A 15,705-nucleotide genomic window follows, 5' to 3' on the forward strand; every position below is an offset into this window, starting at 1 on the left:
CAGGACAAGCACAGGCAACCTGTTGGATCTGGACTCTGCCGCAACTAGGGTAACTGAGCAAATAGTGGCACAGGGCAGACTCAGAGCAGAGAGTTCAAGGTGAGAAGAGGAGCGACAGAGAACAGAAGACAGAGGGCATCCTATGGGACTGAGGCTCAGAGTAAACTCTAGAGCAAGAGCAGGGACTCAAGTAGGCCTGGCACCTGGACACTCCTAAGCTCCTTCAGCTCTCCTCTAGCCCCCCAGCTGCTCAGCTCCTTAGCTCCTCTCCACACGCCCAAGAATAGGAGCATCTGAAGTGTGACAGCCAGCTACTGAGGCCCTGTTCAGTCCCTGTTGGAGGGCTGCTATATTTCTGTAATCTCTGCAATCTAACGGACCCAGGCGGACCCATGAGGTCGGGAAGAACAAGGGAGGCCTTTCCGCCCAAACCAAAGGGGAAAAAGGGAAAGAAACAAAATCCCAGCGCATAGGACACTGCCGAGCAAAAGCTCATTGCAACCGAGCAAGATCAGGGTGAGCCAACAGCATGGATGCAACCTACCAGCGCCATATGCTCTTACCAACCTAAGATCTGTACAGAGTTCAATTTTCTAAAGGACGCAGGGTCAGCTCTTTTTTCCAGCAATGCAACCCTCAAAGGCTTGCAGTCGCCATTGTTACCACTACCATTACAAACACAAGTACTTGTTCCAAGCCTTCTGCCCCTAGACAAACGCGGGGTATTACAGCATCAAGGCCAGCAATTGGAGCCTAAACACCAATCACCAACACACCCCACAGGGGCGAAGGAAGCAGGTAGCACAACCCCAGCGGATTCTGTGGGAATGTCTGGCAACTCGGGGTGCTCCCCAGCAAAAACAACCCGACAGGGCAGCACTTAGAGGAGCCCGACTGCAGAACTCCAGCCCCAAAAAATAGCTGATGCACCGTCACATCTTAATGCCAAAGCTGAAGACTATGCTATCAAAAAATTGAAGGTCAAGAGCGAAGACAGCACAGACTCAAGGAGAGAAGATTGGGCACAAATCAGCGCAACCAACTCAGGATGCTCCTCGATAAAAACTAGCCGACAGGGCAGCATTCAGAGGACTCCGACTGCAGAACACAAGCCCCAAAAAGTAGCTGTTTCACCGTCACAACTTGACCCCAGAGCTGAAGACTGGACCACCAAAAAAACCAAGGTCAAGAGGGAAGCCAGCGCAGACTTAAGGAGAGAAGATGGGGAACAAATCAGTGAATTTAACTCCAGCCCCTCAACCAACATGTCGATAAGAAGTTATAGCACCCCTATCAAAACAACAGATCGAGCAAATATAAGACTTTCACCAATCCCACAACCCCCTGCCCAAGGAAGTGTGCCTACCAAACATGGAGGGTCATGCGTAGGGATACCGGACCTAAGTCAGAAAGAAGAGGGCAGGGCGATCGTTTCCTACTTAAATACACAGGAATAGGAAGATATGCTCGCTACTTACAACTCAGACCAAGAACAGAGAACGCACCTTCGCCAAGACTCTCCTCAAGAGTCTCCCCAGGACTCCAACTCGGCAGAACAAAACAACAAAAGCATAAAGGAGAAAGAGCTTAGAAAGGAACAAAACACTGGCACTTGGACGTCACTACTAAACACAATACAACTAGCCATCAAAGCACTGCAACATCAATCAGAATAGATGGAGATCCAATTAACACTCTTGAACACACTGACAGTCTTCACTGCAGGCATTGACGAAAAACTGGGAAACCTGAATGGCCTGATAACAAGAGCACAAGCAAACACTTACCTCAGCTGCAACTGCGATCAGGTCGTTGACAAATTATCCACACCTCCCTCAATGTTAAGTGGTCTGATAAACGATATCAAATGCGCAACAGCAGAAAATTTAACAAAAGACCGGGGCATCTCCAATAGCACGGAGGGAGCAATCAACAGTAAAACAACCGGTAACACGCATAAAGGCAACCCTGAGGCGGACACGGAGAAGATGGGAAGGCCCGGAGACAGAGAGCTTCCAAAACTCAATGCCAAACAACGTCGCCAACAGAAAAGGAAAGGACGCAACCAGAATCCCCAAATAAACGCAACTAAATACTTCCCTATCTTCTCAAGTCCTCAGAACAAACATGACACCAACCTCAGAGACGCAGGCCTAATAAATCAGGCACAGCTGCCCCCAACCACCTCCAAACACCTCTTGGCACAGGGAACAGCCCTAAAACAGCCAATTGCAATCAGGGCACCTATGGAAACTGGAGAAGCAAAAGGACAAGGACCGCCATTAAGGGACAAAACAGAACAAAAAGAAGCAAAAAGACAAGAAACCAGAATCACTCTTCCAACAATAGAATCTGACAGAGGCCAGAACCAACAGTTAACAAACAGCCAAGATTTAAGGGGTGAACCAAGGGACTCATCCAACGAACCTGCACTCCCAGAGCACACACGCGGAGAAATATGCAACTTAGGGGCCACAAGGCTGATCGAAAGAAAGCAAAAATCACCAACACAAACTTAAACACAGGGCCCAGAAGAGAAATTTGTGGAACAACAAACAGGCCAAATCAAGAATCACCGCTCAGAGAGATTGAAATGATCATCACCCAACCAAAATCAGCCCTAGCTGGATGCCACTGGAAAAAAGGGTACAGGACAGGGGGCAAGAACTAAAGCAAACATCCCTAATGTTTATAACATCCAAACCAAACACAAAGAACCCCATGGCAGAAGGGCCAAGCAACCAAGCAGAAACATAGCTCGAAAAACCAACCAGTGAATCGACGGCCACAACATACCTACAGCCAGCGACACAACAAATCTACTCTCCGTAGAGTTCATACCTACTGCTCAAAGCCCAGAAGCAACAAAGACAGCATGGACCACAAAAAAAATCGCAGACATAATCCTAGCTGAACTGGGGATATTCCAAAACTGGGGCATCAACATTGCCCCTTTTCAATAACCAGCCTATCCATTTCCACTACTGAGCATTGCAAGCCCTGTAATAAATAAAAACCAAGCACACTCAAACAGCGTACTCAGAGGCGCGCGGGGAGGATCGCAACAAGGGGGCACCAGCAGTCAGTGGGACTGACCAGATCTATGGTCGAGGGCAGTCACTTATTCAAACCAAGGTCCTACAAGGGATGTACTATCTCGCACAATAACTATACATTCAGAGGAAGACTGACGCAATCTACAAGACAGAGCCTACAGCAAAGCAAAGGAACCTGCCCTTGGGATATGCTTGTGGAACATTAATGGATTAGCAACAAAAATAGAAGACCCTGAGTTTTTGAACTATGTTACTACCTTCAATATAATCATGTTGTAAGAAACTTGGCTCATGGACCCACAGCACATTGAGGGTTACACATGCTTTGCCACACCAGCAACTAGGACCGGCAGGCTTGGCCACTGCTCCGGAGGACTGACCACCTATGTTTCCACAACGAGCATAGCCTCAGTAACCCTTATGGACTCGATGTCAAGTGCAATTCTAGAAGTCACAATTAGTATTGCTTTTGATGAAGAAGAAATGGAGGTCTGCATAATTAATTCGTATGTCCATCCGAAAAGCAAAGCGAAAGACTCGACTAGACTCACCAACCAACTGGCCGAGTATGCCACTGAGATGGAAATCCCAAAATTCATCTTGACGGGGGACCTAAACCATTATCTCATCGGCTTGGCAGAAGGGGAGGAGGCACTGGCTCTAACTAGAATCTACAACATTCCCACACAATGTGTCCCACTAGTCGGAAAGAAAAAATGCCGTAACAGCCGCTTCCTCGATGACCAAGAATAGCAAAATCTCCACGGACTAAACTGAAGATTTCCGGAAGACTCTCCTCCAGTTGAATCTTTTTATTCTACGACAACAAGCTCCCTATTGGTTTACACCTTTGCAAGCCTTGTGCTGTTCCCATATAACCTTGGGTTCAGAATGGGGGACAAGGGCGATAGCAATAATCTCCCCCAGGAAATTCAACTAACTCCGAGCCTAATCAGGCCAGATATATCTTTGGGGCCTACTCACACCGTGAATCTAAAAAGGATCAAATGCACGATAAACAACTCAAACTAACAGGCCGAAGCTGCAATACAACTCTTTAATTCGCAAGCCCCGAGCACAGATGACCAAATCGTTTACTGAGGTCATTTTACTGCCATACTGCTAGAAAACCTTGCAGTTACTCTCCCCACAAAAGACAACTATCAGAAAAAGTCAGAAAAAAAACACTTAAAGAAAGAGCAGAGAGTACAGCTCAAGTCACTCAAAAGATCAATAAACTCGATTCTGCGCAAGCTGAGAAGATCCCCAGGGAACACTAGTGCACGAGAATCCCTGAAACATCAAAGGGCAGCGCTTAAAATATTGAAACGGAACATCAAGAGAGATGGCGAGAACAAAATTTGGGCAAAACTCTTACACAACACGAATAGCAACAACAGTGCCCGCTTCTGGAAAACCGTGAACGGGATAATTTGCCCACAACACAAGGGCATAGGGTCTCACATTTCTGAAGCAATCTGGATAAAATATCTTACTAGTCACTTCCTTAACCACACAGAAAATGCAGGAGTCCAAACGGTCATCAGCTGGATTCGAGAGGGTCAACTTGAACCTAGCGTATCTGAGTTAGGGGAGCAGGACTATACAGCCACAGAAACCAAACCTCCAGGAGCACCAAGGCACCCGTTGTCACACTTAATTAAAAAGCAGATTGCTAAAGGTAGGAAAGAAGGTGCCCCGGGACCGAATGGCATTCCACCTGCCCTGTTCAAAGCGAACAGTGAAGAGTGGGCGGATATCCTACAACCTCTCTTTCTGGAAATTAGGTTGCTAAACAGAATACCAGAATCCTGGAGGGGCTCGACAATAGTCCCAATTCACAAAAAAGGGGACAAAGCCGAGCCAAACAACTACCGCCTAGTCGCTCTGATTGATAATGAAGTTAAATACTTTGCGGGCACCACATTAGAGGAGATCACACTCTGGGCTGAGACGACCCAGATAATACCGTTGAATCAGACCAGCTTCCGCAAAACGACTGGAACATCTCCAAATATCCTCGCAATCTCTCTAATAATTGAAACAGCAAAATCATCTAAGCTACCTCTACACCTGTGTTACATTGATTTTAGTGCTGCCTTTGACAATGTGTAGAGAGGTAGACTGGGGGGGAAACTGGCGCGATGGGGCATTCCACAGACGACCCTAAATATGCTGATGCTTCTACACACGGACACCTAGGTGCAGGTGAAACTAGGCGGTGGTACCCACCTTTCCTCAAAAGTGCCCACAACAAAAGGACTGAAACAGGATTGTGTGCTTGCTCCAACCCTGTTCAATCTATTCATGGCAGACCTCCCAAAGGTGCTTGACGCCTGTAACTCCCACTCTCCAAGAGTAGAAGGGAGAACTTTAACCAATCTTATGTACGCAGATGACGTAGTTCTGCTCAGTCATATTCATGTAGGTTTTCAACGTCTACTGACGTAAGTGCAGAAATACGCCACAGAAAACAACTTAAAAATAAACCTGAGCAAGACAAGGACAATGTCAATAAATAACAAAAAGAACCCACAGAGGAACTGGTTCTTCGGCGGCAATAAAATCGACCTAGCTTGTGAGTACAAGTATTTGGGAGTTACATTCGACAAGGAAGGGTCGTTTTGGCTCCAGAAAGAAGAAATAAGAAGGAAAGGTCTATTGACCGCCATGACGATGAAAAAATCTTGCAAACCAACTGATGGGACCGACTTTGACTCCGCTACTGAAGGTAGTCCAGGCCAAACTTCTCCCCTCAATCACTTTTGGTGGCGAGGCGATGCAGGGAAGAGATGCCAAAGAGCTGGATAGCACGCAGGTTAAAGCTTACAGAACGATGTTCTGCCTCCCGCTTTATACATCACCCACTCAAATAAGGCTGGAGTTTGGCCTTCAACAACAAGTCTTAGCCAGGTATGGCACTTGCAGCATCTGTTGGCATAAGATAAGAAGTGCCACTACAAACACGCTAAACTATCTGCTGTGGCACGACATACAACACAGGGAGTTCTCTCAGGCAAGAAACTACCTCCAGTTTGCCTTGGAATCTACCAAACTCTCTGGTCTTTGGAATGCGCAACTAAGCCACTCTAACTTCAAAAAACTAGTCTGGAAAAACATAAAATTAATCTCCTTATTGGAGGACAAGGCGAGCTTCTCGAAAAGATCTCATGCCTGGATGACCCTCAACTCCTACAAATCACTCATCCCACAACCATATTTTAATCAGGGTTATGCCAGAGCCATAAAAATGAACTTTTTAAGGTACAGACTGGGGATTCTTCCATGCACCCAGCATCTACCACCATGGCTGAGGACAAAGGGACTAGATGCTTGCAGGATGTGTAACATCAACAATGGCGACATTCTTCATTTAATCTGCCTATGCGAAGAACTGCACCAAGCACGGCAACAGTTCCTTAAAGAACCCCTTAAACAGAAAGGCATCCACACCAGAAGGCAAGCAGTTCTGGCCTGCTTAAACCCAATAAATATCCAACTAAATTGTAGATCGGTAACATTTCTGATGGTGGCTGAACAAAAAATGTCAAAAATACCCCAAAATGTTTTATAAAGCCCGCCGCCACAAGCTGACCAGCAGACGGGTAACAGGACTTAGCGGAACCTTATCAAGGATGCCTACAAGCAACAGAGAGTCAAACCTTGTAACAAGCAGAGTCCATATGAAAGATGTGACAAATGGGCAAGCAGGGCTGGAGTAAGGAAATTCTGAGAAATGCACATTACAGCATCCAGCGATTCAATGACTTTCTCTGACTAGCATAACTGAACTATGATTTTAAACTGGAATGAATTTTCTCGCTTTAGCTTTTTTATTGGTTTTAAACACAGATGTTTTAGGAATTTTGTAATGGTATTATTGCAACGGTTTTAATTAACTATGCAAAAATAAAATAAACTTGAAACTTGAACACTCAGTCATCATCCTCCAGTAATCCCAAGTCGGACTCCCACGCCTCTCACACCTCTCACACCTTGGCTAATAAGTCTGGTGAGTTGTTTATAATTTTTTTATAAATATAGGACAATGCCTTCTCCAGGATTGGGTCCAACAATAATCTGTCTTCTAATGGGCTATACTCGGGGATCTGGTCCCCATCCTTAAAATAACTGCCCAGTGCATAATTCAATTGCAAGTATATATAATGTTCCGTAGGCGGCCAACTCGAATTCTGCTTGCAGCTCTGCAAACGTCAACACAGCATGTCTCCACCTCACATCCCGCAAACGAACAATGTCAATTAGTTTCCACTTCGCGAAGTCCTATAGTTGACCTACCTCCTGAAGCATCTCACTGGTCCACAAGGGTGTCTGCTCCGTCAGCCGTCCCGCCCAACCCAGGAATTGAGTGGCCTTATTCCACACCATCCATACTAATTGAGTGTGCGGGGGCATACCATCATGTCTCGCTCTACCATATAGTGCCCGCAAGTAGCCTTCCGCCCCCATCGCCCAGTGATCGACTTTATATGCTGGATCATTCCTATCTGTAAAGACCCTGTCATTAATGACCATCAGTTGTGACGCCCAAGAGTACTTTTGAATATCAGGGATGGACAATCCTCCCTCATACAACCCTTCTGCAATTTGGCCAACGCTATCCGTGCGCCCCCCATCCCACAGCAATGTTCTCAATTCACTGTCTATGTCCCCAAAGAATTTTTCTGGTATTGGGCATGGGGTGTTTTGTATAATGTATAAAATACGCGGAAGTGACATCATTTTGAACAAAACAGCTCTTCCCATCAGGGAGATTGGCAGCTTCCTCCAATGTACAACATCGCTTTTCGGGCGATTTAATTGCGGTTTCAGATTATTTTCCAGGAACGCTACATCAGACTTTTCAATCTGTATTCCCAGATATTTAAAACAGGTTTTAATCTGGAGTTTGGAGTCAGGCCACAGGTGCGAGGGAGGTCCATCCGACAACATATATAGAAGGGACTTATCCCAATTGATCCGATAGCCTGAGTACCCCCCGAAGAGTCCAAAGATCTGGAGCAGCCTCTTTAATGTGGCATATTTTGTGCTAGTATTGCTTCATTATTTTGCCATTTCTTACTCATGCTAAGAGATGATAACACTCTCTGGGCAAAGATTTTACCTCATTAGAACCTGTTTAACAACCAAATGCAACAGGAAGCACCTGGAAGATGAAAAGTCAACTTTTGAGAGGAGGCATCAATTGCGACATTTTAGTAATGTTTAATCCACTTAAACTAGAAACAAGTTTTGGGTTCAAATCTGCAGATTTTGAAGCAGATGATGGGTTATATGACTAATGTGGCAGATTCATCATTCTGTGAAAAATGCAGGAGGAGCAGAATCGCATATTCCAGTGGACCAACATATACAGTGCCTAAATGTATATGTAACCTAATAAATATTGATGAAAATGGCTTAAATAGCATATAAACCTTTACGTGACCTGTATGAAAGTCAACAAGTTTGAATTAAGCTTCCCATTACAGTAATGGCCATGTTTAAAGTGACCTTTGCTTAACCCCTTCAGCGCGGCGCGGATTACCGCGCTGTGCTGAAAGTTCCGTGCGCGTGCGGGGCCATGACAGAGCAGTTCCGTCATGCGCACAGCACAACCGACGCGCATGACGGAACCGCTCCGTCATGCGCATCGAAGGGGTTAAAGTTATGAATTCACTTTTAATTTACAATCCCATTGCTAGGCAAAAGAATTATAGTTAATTTACTTTCTGACTGAATGTAGTATATCTCAAAATATATCATAATTCATAGTCAACAAACACATAAGGACAAAGTAATCTTCTTAACCAAAGTATGTAAATGAATGTACCAAAAAGTGATACCACAATTGTTGGTCATTATGCAGATGGAAAGAAAGCATGTGATTCAATTATGAATAAATCCTGCAACTAAAGTAACATATGCAAAGGAATGTTATCATAATTACCCAGCATATGCATAAAGTGAAAATCTATTTCACAGTTAGGATGGCATGTGCAAATAAATGCAGAGATAGTGATATAATAGTCACTGACCATATTAAATTGTCATGTGCATGAAAATGTCATTATGATTAATAGTTTAGAGCTATCATCCTGTTCAAGATACAAAAAAGGGAATAATAATTGTGCAATTCAGATTACAATACTATTTTTGACCAAAGTACTACATGTAAGAGAATCAAGTCAGAGTTCGTATTAAATCTAAGGGTGGGCATAACTTGTGTAATTCGATGTAGCATAATTATGCATAATTATGCATCATTATGCATCATTATGCGAAATAAATTTTGCACTAAAAATACAACCTGAATAGTATGTAAAATTCAACTCGAAAATGTTTTTTAAGTTGAAAACCAGTTGCTCGCATTCAAAAAAACTGATGCTCACGTTTGGATTTGTAGTTTGCCACTCAAAAATCACCCAAATAGTCCACTCCTGCAAAAAATCTACCTAAAACGTTTGTTGACTGCCCACATAAATGGACCTGCTGATCTCATTCAAAAAACGGAACATATTCAAATTCGTAGTAATGTGCTGAAAAATGGTGTAATCTCTGGAATTTTGCATAAATATTGTTACTTGAATTTATCAAAATTACTCCGACATTATTAACATTTCTACCAGGACTGCTTACATCCATGTGAATTAGTTCACTATTAAAGTGGTAGTTAAAGAACCTCTTCACATCTTCACTTCATAAGATATGAGAGTTCTAGCTGCAATTGGGCATCAAGATTGTTTCCTCTTGGGTTCTCAGTACACAGGGGCAAAAAAATCCAAGATGCACTCTTCCATAACTCCAATTCTCTATTTTATTTATTACATTTTTTATTGATATTCAAAATATAGTTACCAATACGTCGATTCAAAGCTATACATAAATATTGTTCATGCACCAGTCATCAATCAATACACCATACATAATCAAAATACAAACAAGGTTAGGAAGAGGAATAGTACTAGATAAAAAAACACATAAGATAAAACATAAGATAAATAATTCTAGCAGCCTCCTAAGATAAAGAATGTCAAATACATAGGTTCATCCAGAGCTACAATCTGCAAAAAAAGCAATATGGCAATCAAGTCATCTGCTCTAGCCCTTATTTTTACAATAAATACCACCCCTATGATTTATCAAACTTCTTAATCCCCCCATTACGCATGCATGTAACTGAGTTACGTTATTTTCCGCACCCAATTCCCTTTTGTTGGAACCTGTCATGATCACCATTTTTTGAACAGGAGGGTTCTGGCCATTGCAACATAAACTAATTTTGCCTATTTGATAATTAGGCCGAACGACTGATTGTATCCCAAGATTTTCAGCCAGGTGCGGGATACCAGTATGATTTGCCATTCGGTCTCCAAATACTGGAATATTTCATTCCAGAACTCCAGGAAGAAGGGACACTGATCAATTATATGAACCCAGTTGGCTGCAGGCCCATCTAGACAATGAAAACAGGGACTCTGCAAGTTAGGGTTAACTTGTGAAAGAAATTGTGGGATTCTGTATAGCAGCCATTTATAACATCCAACGTCATTGACTCCTTCTAACACACTTAATTAAGTTTATTAACTTAATTTAACATACTAGCTGTTAATTGCAGACCATCGTATTTTCCCCATTTTTCAATTGCTTTCTGGGTAAGATACAGACTTTTTCTAGAAGCTAGGAGTCTTTTCCATTCCACAGGATTTTTATCTTTGTCAGCTTCGAGTAATGAGAATACCATATTTTTACTACAATTTATCTGGCACAATCCCAAATTGCTGAAAACTTTATACAACATTCTATATGAGCTGAGGAGGAGAAAATCATTTTGAATTAACTCATTGATTTCTGAACTAGTCAGCCATCTTTCTGTCAAAAGAAAGTCTGATATTTTCCTAAACCCTACTTTTGCCCACATTTGGACTATTTCCCGTGGCAATTTAGTCCCTGATTCCATGACGGGTTTTGACAGGGGTGTTGCGGCATTCATATAGGGAATAGCATATCTTATAAAAAATTCCCTTTTTACCGAAGAAACCACTGCATGCTCTTATATCAGACTTTTTTGTGTGATTTCAAAATTTTAGCACATTACCTATCTGATGTTCTGTAAAAATCAGCTGCATAAAATAATTCTGAAATATTCCCATGTGGGGTTTTGCTTTAATCCTGGACATGTAGCGTGCAAAATAGGCAAAATAATAATCCATAAGATTGGGGAGCGCCAACCCACCTTTCACCTTCTCCAGGTCCTCATATATTGCTTAGTGCAATTCTGGCGATTTTATTTTTGCCTGATAAAAGACGTGAACATGGACACTACCTTTTTAAAAAAGGATGCAGTTAAGACACATGGGATAGCTGAAAATAAATAAACAGCTTAATCAAGGAGACCCTTCCCAAAATGGTCAAAGGAAGAGCGTTCCAGTGTATGAATATATCTTGTATTTGTAAAAGCAGCTGTGAAATTTCAATCATAGAGATCCTCAATCCATGATGAGAACTTAGGGGTCTATTGCGATCCACAATGGCTAAAGGGACCGCCCACCATAGGTGCGGCAGTCCCGCCATTGGCATTAGGATGTGCATCCCGCATTTATTACATTGCGGCGGGCGGTGCTGCAAGCAGCACCTGCCGCAAGGTAAAAAATGCATGTTGTGCATTTGAATGCACAACGTGACAGGCACCACGTGGTGCCTGCCACCTTGTGCATGCAAATGCTGGGGGTACCAAGACCGTAAGCCTTTCTGCCACCACGGAAAGGCTGATCTCCGCCCGCATCAAAATATGGATGACGGTCTCTTGCAGACACCGCCACCATATTAAACATGTTTTCTGCCCGGTCGATGAGTCGACCCTCGGAAAACTGGCAGACAGTCTTTCCGTCCGCCGGGGTCCCCCAGCCATCGTAATGTGGTGGGGGGAAATGGGAGGCGGGTGGTGGAGATTGGCGGGTGGATCGCCACGGCCATGCGTGCGGTGGCGATCCACCCACCAACATAATCGGCCACTTATTTCCCAGATAGTTGTTTGGGTGTGAATTCACACATAAGACGATATCTGAATGCAGAACATCTGGGTTACACCCACATAACATTATTTCAGTTTTCTTTTTTATTAATTTCAGAACCTCCCAATCCCAAGTCTCAAATACCTTCTCCTGGGTGGCCTTACTGCTGTCGACGATCAACATAATGCCATCGGCATATAGTTTTATCTTCCCCATCAGTGGCAGAGGGGGACAGATATCGGCGTTTTCTCTGATCGCTATTGCCAGTGTTTCAATAAAGAAGGCAGATAAAATAGGGGATAGCAGTCATCCCTGTCAGGTTCCATGCAAGACCTTTATTTTTCCCAACTCTATTGTGACAATGATACTAGCTTCTGCATTGCGGCTGATCCTTTCTATCAACCCTCTGATCTGGGGTGGTATACCAAATTTGGACAAAATATGGAATAACGTTTCCCAGACTACGAGGTCGAAGGCTTTCTCTCTGTCTAGCAGAAGCACTAAGGCTGGTATATTATTAGGCATGAAATAATCTAATGCTTCAGCCAAATAATGTGTGTTTGTCCCTAACTGCCTCCCCGCTATAAAACCATTCTGGTCTAAATGAATTAACTTTGATGGTATTAAGTTAAATCTATTAGCTAAATGTTTTGTGATGATTATGTAATCCATGTTTAATAGTGTGATTGGGCAATAAAAACTCGGGTCCTCATCATCATTTTCCTTTTTGTAAAAAACGTTCACCTTACAAAATGACTCCGGTATAGGGCCTCCCTCTAGCATTGTATTGGTGACCAGTAAAATTCTAAAAAATCTTACAAAAATTCCGCTGGGAAACCATCTAGCTCACAGGCTTTGCAATTCGGGAGAGTCCTAATAACCTCAACCAGTTCTTCTTTGGAAAAAGGTCGCATAATATTCGACCCTTCTTCTTCAGATAGTACCAGGATATTCTGGTCCGGTAGAAACTCCTCAAGGCATTCTTTATCAATTAATTGATGTTGTGTATAAATCCACCTGTAATCATATAACATGTTTTCCCACCCTTGCCGAATCCTTACTCCTTATGCCAGTAACAGGGCATTTCAAGATGTCAATCCAATTATTGGTGGATGGCTCATGGGCCTGCCAAGCTAGAAACCTCTCTGTAAAGTTACTTCACTCATATACTTTTTACATGTAGGCACGATTTAGGGACTGATTCCGATCTCGCTCAAAAGGGCTCCGAACGCGATCCGGACGTAAAAAGTTCGAGCCGTAAGAGTGTTTAACGACTGACTCGTACAGCTGTGTGAGCGAGCAAGTACGATGCAAGAAATGCGAAATCGCCGACTGACTCGTTTCCAGGGCCGAAACACTCCATACGTCTCATCCGAAAGCAAACAGTGCTGTGCAATGGAGGCGAATTCCGACCGAGCCAGCACGATGCATGCATCGGACAGCCGGATCGAGCCGAAGTTTCCGGCTCGCAAAATGTCCATGAAACTGCCTTTGGGGGTCCACATCGGACCCACCGTCATCCGCAACCTTACGACTTGGACACAGGGTGAGACCCAAGGGTCTCCCCAACACAGGCATGTATGTTACGGATGGCACTGATGCGTACCCACTGTAGGGGGAGCCCTTGTGCGAGACGTACCCATTCAGTCAATGGGAGCCCGTGTAAGCGTCGTACGTCGTTGACTTCTATGGGAGTCCGACCGAACCGAGTCCGGCAGCATGCGGCCGCATCGTACTCGCTCGGTTGGACTGCAGGAGTCCAGCTCGGTCGGAAAACACTCCGGCTCCAGCTCAGTCAGAGAGCTTTCCGACCCAGATCAGAATCGGCAATTTTCCTGGAGATGACCTCAGGCACATGCATTTGCACTTATATCGTCTTCTTCTGTATTTCTAGACATTGTACAATCTTTGCTTGAAGAGGCTGTGTGATTAGCTTGTGCGGCTGCCTATCCCACTCGCATTTTGACTGTTTGAGTCAGAACAGATGCATTAAAATGAGTTGTAATGCCTGAAGTTTTTGAATGGCTTCGCATTTTTAGTGCACGCCAGTTCATATATCTTGTTTATATGTTTTTAAATTAGGGATCGCTCCCTGATGATGGACAATGTTGTCTTCCAATGTTCTTTTTTAAAAGTGCCTACAAGATGTTGAAGAAACCCTGTGCCACTCCCCTGCGACCCCCAACCAGGTAGTGCCTCTCAACCCTGAAATTGCCTAAAGCATAGCGCGTGCACTTACCCCCAAGTGGGAAACCTGGTGGCCACAGCTACAGAGAAATGTTGTTGTCTTGTAAGCCTTACTTGACCTGTCAATCACGAGAGGCAGAGGAATGCCAGCAGAGTTTTTTAAATATATATCGGGCTGAACCAGGCCAAGGCACCGCCCATGTCATCCTTCCAAAATCTGGATGGATGCATGCTCCCCATGGTAAGCTGAAGTCTCAGGGATGTGGTCCTTGACTCCTTAGTCAGACTCCGGGCACGCCGCATTTTCTTGACTATGTGGCCTCCCACTGTAGTCTGCTTTCACCTAGTTAGGCACTTCATCACAATTCAGCACGCTCAGCAGACTGCACTATGGTGACAGCATCTGTCCACCTTCAAACGCTATGCATCGTGTGAGCGTAGCACGTAGCATCCTGAAGTGGCAAGAGGTGGAGCACTGATGGCTTCATCCAAAGATCCTCATTCTCTGATATATATATTTATATATATATATATATATATATTCACTGAAAAAACAATAGGTTTCAGGGACGTTATCGTTAGAAATTAGCATTTAAAAAATCCTTAGAAATTCACTAAAAAAAACATAGGTTTCAGAGATGTTATAGTTAGTTGGACATTTGACTCATATAAAACCAGAGAAATTTGCCTGTTATAGTTAGTTGAGCTAACTATAACTCGAGCGCTCGCAATGCACTGCTGAAGACGTCACATATTACATCACTCATGACATGGTCAGTGACATCACTGCTGACATCACTGATGACATCTCAAATGACATCACTGATGACATCACTGATGACATCATCCAGTGAATGTGTTTTTCTGTAAACTGTAAATATTTTACATATATATCTATGCCAAGGTCTATTGAAGAATGACTCAATGTTTAAGTGCCTGAATGGATTATTTAGTAGATGCACGACTGACTCTATAAGTCACTGATTGAACGTATGTTACTGAATGCATGGATTAGTGACTAAACTGTGTGAATGTCTCTATTAGTCTCTCAGTTGGTGTGTAAGCAGGTGCATGGGTTGGTGAGTAGCTACATCAGTGTCTATATGGGTTATTTATTGTTTGTATAAGTATCTGTATGGGTGTCTGAGTGTCTATCTGGGTGGGTGGGAGGTGTCTGACTCTGTGCATACATGTCTGAATAGCTGTTTCACCGGTTCTATACATTCCAAACTGCATCTCGGAAGGGCTGTATGGGTAGCTAACTGTGTGTACAGGTGTATTGATTAGTGAATTTATGTCTCAGTTGTATATATGTGAGTAACTATATATGTTTTTAGACAGTATATGTGAGTGTTGGGGTGTATAATTGACTATACGTGAGAGAGAGTGAATGCAAGAGTGTTTACATACACAAATGTGTACTTGTATTAGTAATTGTATAAGAGAGT

This window comes from Triturus cristatus, chromosome 9 (genome assembly GCF_964204655.1).
Source record: "Triturus cristatus chromosome 9, aTriCri1.1, whole genome shotgun sequence".
Classification (NCBI taxonomy): Eukaryota; Metazoa; Chordata; class Amphibia; order Caudata; family Salamandridae; genus Triturus; species Triturus cristatus.